At 43.6% G+C, this 6,979-nt stretch overlaps 1 non-coding gene across 1 annotated transcript; it reads left to right on the top strand.

Annotated features, from left to right (window-relative positions):
• Positions 1 to 5,644: 5,644 nt before the first annotated feature.
• LOC113836844 lies at positions 5,645 to 5,748 on the top strand. Its single transcript, XR_003487366.1, has one exon. It is a non-coding gene; the product is annotated as a small nucleolar RNA U13 (small nucleolar RNA).
• The last annotated feature ends 1,231 nt before the right edge of the window (positions 5,749 to 6,979 follow it).

Below are 6,979 nucleotides of genomic sequence, written 5' to 3'. Positions count from 1 at the left end.
TAGTACTGACTCACTGCCATGGCCTGGAAATAGCATTCCATAATAGCAGTTTGATAAGCCAGTCCGCTCCTAATTCTGGCAAAATCCACATTTATAGAAGAGGACCCCAGAAACAGAACAAAAATGTAACAGGCTTGCCCATGGCAGGGCACTGAGAAGAACCAGATAGATCACAGGAGGACCACACCGCTCAGAAAAGAGTCTGTGGCAAATGACTTAACCTGGCTATGTTTCAGAGTCTTCCAGCCAAGATAAAGCTAAAGCCATTGTGCAGCTGCCTGGGATAATAGGTGAGCCACGATGGGAAACCTGCCCATAGCAGGCTCTACACAGAGTCAGGGCTCCCAGCAGGATTATTGCCTTGTCTGACAGCCAGGGCAGCTTCCTATGGTCAATCTTGGCAGCCAGCAATAACTAGAGCCCAGGTCAGGTGCACTGAGACCCCCTCCACCCGGGTCCTCATGTGATACTGTGTCTCACCTTCCTGTTGTCCTATCAACACACACACACACACACACACACACACACACACACACACACACACACACTTTCCTAGACATCCTGGAACACTCTCCATATGTCAAGCTGGCTCTAGCCATTATGAGAGCCTGTGACCTTTACTCTCCTGAAGTACTCTCGAGAGAGAAAGTCAGAACATAAAGAAATATGATAAACAAGCGAAATAGACAAAAAGATCAGGGTCAGTGCCTCAACCAAACGGGAGCACAGGGCTAAGTTTCAAGTAGAAACATCAGAATGATCTAGTAGAGAAGGCACAACCTGAGTATCTAAGCAGATACTCTGGCCAGTTCTTATTCTCTCCGCTCCATCCTCCCTCAGGCTGTTTGATGAGGGAGGTTCCCTGAACAAGAGAAGTCCTCTGTCTCACAGAATCCTGTTGTTTCCAGCCACACACCCACCTATGCAACAAAAACAGCTAGTGGGGTACAGGATCAGATGGGGATACAGGAGAATGAGCAGGGATGGGGTGAATGAGGAGTCCTAAGCATGGAGCTGCCCCGGGTGCATATGGAGGACTTGAAATGCCTGAATTTGTTTGACAGCCTCAGAAGCCCATCCAGTGTTAGAATGAAGATGGGCACAGGAAAATTAGACCAACCAAAGCTAAGTCTCCCCTCCCCAAGAGGCTCCGATTCCCAGGCCACAGAGACAGAAGCAACCAAAAGATATGGGCTGAATCCAGACTTTGCTCCTCACATCTCATAAGTTATTTATTAACTTTGTTCACCACCCAAGCTACCTGTGTGAAATCTCAATTGTAGCCCTAATAAAATAGCTGCTGTTTATTTGCTCCTGAAGCCTTCATGTCATTCCACCATGTTTTCCAAGGCCCTCTATCAGGAATGGTGGAGGGGTGTGGAAGCTTTGGAGTCACACAGATGATCTCAATCATCCTCCTCCTCCATTAGTGTCAACACTGAAGGCAACAGCAAGCCATGGATTTGGATGGGCAGCTCTGTATGACCACTCATCACAGCCCTGGGTTTAGTGCCCCTGAGGTCCTGAATGGCACAAATAGGTATCACATTTCCTTTGACAGATGAGGAAACTGAGGCCCAAAGACGTGCTTCCTCTAGACCTTCAGTCAGCCAGTTTTTCCTGCATCCCAGCAGAGCTCAGTAGCACTGAGCCTCTCTCTCTACCCAACGGGTTGGAAACACTGACTCCACTCAATAAGATCCTAGGGGTAACATCTCTGTCATCAGTCACCAGAAGTTATGCGAAGCCACCTTCCTAAAGCAGATCAGACCCTTGGGCTAACTAGCTAAGAAGCCCAAGGCCCAAGAAAAGCCAGACCCAGTGTTCAGTTCAACTTTCACTCGAGCTGAGCATCCCGGAGAGTGGCTTACATGTTTGTTCCATCGTTTCTAGGAAAGAGGATGAGGTCACCCATTCTTATGCCAGGTTCAGCTGAGGAGAGCCTAGCTGGGTCTCAGAAAGCCATACCAGTATGTAAGCCTAGAGCAACTGTGGAAGTGGTTTCCTCCCAGGGTTTCTCTCAGCCTCCAGCATGGATGTGAGTTCCCCAAAGAGTCCCATTGTAGTAAAGTGTGCAGAGTAATCAGGGAAGACAAGCTGGAGCAATACAGGGGTTCAGCAGAGGAGTCCATCAAGAATGACCACCTTCATCCCACCTGCTCTCTGTCTGCTTCTGGGAGCTCTCGTGGCTACCTTATTCCTACAGTTGTAATATTAGAACAGGCAAAAAAATCATCAAAATCACTGCCCTCAGTGTTCCCGCCCCCACCCGAGTCACTTCACAGAGGACCTAGGCATGTCCTGAAGCGTAATCTTCACCCATGGTCCATGCTCAACTTCTGTTCATGTCTTCCAAATGAGAAAAACATCATCACTCACTTCCTAAGTTATTCTAAGAATTAAAGGAGAGCATAGCAACAGGGGGAAATGCTCAGAGGTTAAGAGCACTGGCTGCTCTTGCAGAGGACCCCAGTTCAGTTCCCAGACCCGTCATGTGGCTCACAATCCTCTGTAACTCCAGTTATGGTAGATCCAGTGCTGTCCGCTGGCCTCCACACATGTTGCATTGTGTAATGCACTAACAGTTATCCACACACACAAAAAAAAATATTTTTTAAGCTGGACAGTGGTGGCACACACCTTTAATACCACCACTCAGGAGGCAGAGACAGGCAGATATCTGAGTTCAAGTCCAGCCTGGTATACAGAGTGAGTTCCAGAATAGCCATGGCTACACAGAGAAATCCTGTCTCCAAAAAAAAAAAAAAATTAAGTAAACCTTTGAGTGAGGCGGGGGAGATCATGGGGAAGACATTTGGCATACATACATACAGGTCATAGGGGACACAGGAGCAATGGCTAGACTGAGGCCCCCCCACCCTCAGTCTAGAGGGACACACAAGGCCACACAGCATAGTGATCTGAGTGAAGCCCAGACTCGGAGTGCACCCTGCCATCTGCCCAGCTAAGTGAGCTTAAAAGCTTACATACCATTTTAATCTCTGGTTCTTCACCTTGGGTGGGGGAAGGAAGCTGCAATAGCTGACTGGTTGTAAAGTTCAAGAGATTTGGGAGTTACCTTTGTCATTTTTGTAAGCTGTGCCAAAGTGCTCACTTAACGTTTTGTCATTTGCACCAATCCTTGAAATAAAGTAAAGTAGTAGCAAAAACAAAAAAACAAAAACAAACAAAAGATGAAAATATAAATACATGTTGATCTTTGCACAATGCACAGAAGATGATAAGGCTGGCCCAAGAGAATTTTCACGGTGCTGTCAGTGACTTGGGCAAACCCACCAACAGGGTCCTTTCTGGTGAGCATGTGTCTAGGAGCAAATCAGTTAACCACTGAGGAAATTTTCAGTATAAACATTTCTGCAAAACCTGTGAATAAGACTGGACCTATGGCTCAGCTATTAAGAGTACATATTGTTCTTTCAGAAGACCAAGATTCCAGCACCCATGTTAGGCTAGCTCACAGCCACCTCCATCCCCAAGGGATTTGACAGCCTCTCCAGGCCTCTTTGCATACCTGCACACATATGCCACACACACACACACACACACACACACACACACACACACACACACACAAGTTCACATTTAAAAGGTGGCAGCTCCCTCCCTCCTTGTCCTTCTCTAACATTTGACCTTTATTTCCCACCCACACGCATCCTCACCAGCAAGTTTTAAATTTACTCATTTATTCAACAAGGCACTAACAGAAAGCTGAAGAAAACAAGTCAATTCCCTGCCCACCCTAGCTTTTTAAAAATCTAAAGAAAACAACTACAAGCAGACAGACATGTATAGATCAATGCATAGTGTTTTCATAGAATTAAAATGGAGCAAACAAAGGAAATAAAGGGGCTGACCCTGCATACACACAGAATTCCAGCAAGGAAGACCGTTCTGAAAAATGAGAAGAAACCAGGCTGGGAATTAGAAAGGCAAGATGGCCCCAAAAGTCTCATTGGCTTTGGAACAGTGTGACTTGCTTAAGGAACTAAACCAAGTTTACTACAGGATTCATGAAAGAAACCAGTTTATGGAGAATTTACAGGACTTCGCTCACACCCTCCTCCTGAGCTCATTTTAATATTCTATGTTTGTTCCCCTCATAATCAGCTTAGATTATGGGCAAAGAGTACCTGAGCTGCTTGCAACACACTAGAGCAATTTATGGTCTGTGAGTCAATGTTCCTTCCAAGGCTACAATTTCCTTCTCCATAAAATGGTGTGTTTCAGAATTGGCATCTTTACACACCAATAATAAGCATACACGGGAGAAGATTTAAGAAATTATATTCATATACCCACCAAAATACACAACAATAAGATACCTAAGGATAAAGTTCACAGAGTGAGTAAAGAAGTCTGTGATGGCTGATACTGGCTATCAACTTGACAGGTTCTAGAATCGCCTAATAGGCAGACCTCTCAGCATGTCAGTGAGGGGGTTTATAGATTGGGTCATTTAAGGTGGGAAAGTCAGCCCTAAGTGTGGGTGGTGCCATTCCATGGGCTGGAGTCTTACACTGAACAAAAGGAGAAAATGAACTGCAGAATGGAATTCCTCTTTCTCTCTCTCTCTCTCTCTCTCTCTCTCTCTCTCTCTCTCTCTCTTTCTCTCTCTCTCTCTCTCTGCTCCCTGACCTTCCCTGTTCATGCTTGAAGCATTCCCCCTATATTTTCTACTAGAAGTTTCATGTCTTGTGATCCATTTTCTTCTGTGCTGTTTCAAGTACCTGCCAACTCGACTGCCCCATTATAATGGACTACACCCTTGAACAGTGAGCCAAAAGAGAACCTTTACTTCTTACATTGCTTGCCAGGTATTTTCTCACAGCAGTGAAGAAAGTAACTAATACAGACTCCTATAACAGAATTATGAAATACTGGTGAAAGAAAGCACAAGGAATGGGTGATCATGAATTGGAGGAACTGATATTGGTAAAATGTCATTTATTCAAAACAACTCCAGATTCATTGCAAAATACAATCCCCATCAAAATACCAATGAGACTTCTCTGAGCTAGAGAAGATAATATTAACCTTCATATAAAGGCATAAGAGACTTCAAATAGCCAAGTCAGTCTTGAGCAGAAACAAGGTCTGAAAGAATCACAGCATTTGACTTTAAAACATAGGGCAAAGCTATAAAAACAAAACCACCACTAGCATAAATATCAACACACAAATCAATAGAACACGATTTAAACCTTAGAAATAACCCATGCATCTACCCCCCACAACTGATCTTCAATACAACTCCCAAAATATTTATTGGGGAAAAGATGATCTCTTTAATAAGTAATAATAAGAAAACTGGCTATCCATAAGAACAATGAAAGAGCAATGTCTCCACTCAACTCAAAGCTACCAATGGTAGCTCCAGGATATTGTCAAAGAAAACTTCTTACTGCATTTATTGTGTGTGTGTGTGTGTGTGTGTGTGTGTGTGTGTGTGTGTGTGTGTGTGTGTAAGTAGGAGGACAATGGTCAGTTTTCTTCTTCTATCACGTGGGTTCCAGGAATAAAACTCAGGAAGCAAAAACCTTTACCTGCAGAACCATCTCACCTACCCAAGGCAATAACTACTTTCAAAAGCACAGGAAACAAAAGCAAAAAATTGACAAACAGGATCCTTTCTTTGGTTCATCAGCATGAAGCTTAAATGTCCACACCGTTGAGTGGCATGTGTCTCCACAAACTTTGTTACCACATCAGAGCAATACCAGTCTGATGTAGGAAAAAAAGAATAAATAAATGTAAAAGAAAAATAAAGACAAAAGAAAAAATTAAAAATTGACTAATGGAATTATTTCAAACTGAAAAGTGTCTGGTCGGCAAAGGAAACAAAGAATGAGAAGACAGTTTACACAATGGGAAAAGATATGTAGTTTGTTCATCTGAGAAAAAAACTGGTGTTGAGAATACACAAGGACTAAAATATTCAACTGCTGAAAAAGTAGTCCAGCCAAAAACAGGCAAATAACCTGAGTACCCATTGCATAAAAATGCTCTATAAACAGCCATGAAGTATTATTTATAAAATGCTATCAGCATGACTAACGAAGGAAATGCAAATTAAAACCACAATGTGACATTGTCTCACCATAGGTGGCATGGAATGAAAAAGACAACAAATGCTGATAACAAATAACAAAAGGTATAAATAATAAATAAACAAATAATAAGACAAATAACAAATGTTGCCCACCCTGAGGAGAATGGAAAGCTCATACACGAATGCAGTATGGAAAACTGCATGGAGGCTTCTCAGAAAACTAGAAATAAAACTGCCATGTAACCGAACTGTCTTGGTCCTAGCAGCACTGCTCAGCCAGGATATAGAGTCCCCAACAGTGGTCACTCATCAATGAACGGATTAGGAAAAAGTAGTGCATATACACAATGGAATGATAGCCATGGAAAAGAATGAAATTCTGACATTTGTAGCAACCTATATGGAGGGCACTGTATTAAATAAAAGGAGCACTACATGTTCTCACTCATACATGGGAACTTACCCAATTGGTTTCATAGAAATACAGAGTAGCACAAGGCCATGCTGATGTCCATGATCCATGCCACCATGGGGGACCATGTTGACATCCACGATCAGGGCTGCCACAGGAGATCATGCTGATGTCAGTGATCAGAGCTGCTGCAGGAGGCCATGTTGATGTTCATGATCAGGGCTGGGGACCATGACTGGGGACCATGTTGAGATCCATGGTCCATGCTGCACCCAGACACCATGTGAATGTCTGTGGTCTGTGCTGCTACTAGAAACCATGTGGAAGTCCACAATCTATGCTGCTGCTGGCTGTTATGGGCAAGAAAACTTCCTTTACAGTGGTATCAACGACTACAGAGGCATAGTTGAGAATGAGAGACATTGAAGACATCTGTTACAACCTTTCCCCACCCCAACCCTCCCCACAAAAAGAAACAGTCTAGGCAGGAAGCCATT

This window comes from Cricetulus griseus, chromosome 7 (assembly GCF_003668045.3).
Source record: "Cricetulus griseus strain 17A/GY chromosome 7, alternate assembly CriGri-PICRH-1.0, whole genome shotgun sequence".
Classification (NCBI taxonomy): domain Eukaryota; kingdom Metazoa; phylum Chordata; class Mammalia; order Rodentia; family Cricetidae; genus Cricetulus; species Cricetulus griseus.
Note: the sequence above shows the minus strand (reverse complement) of the source record. Positions and strands in the feature narration are given on the sequence as shown.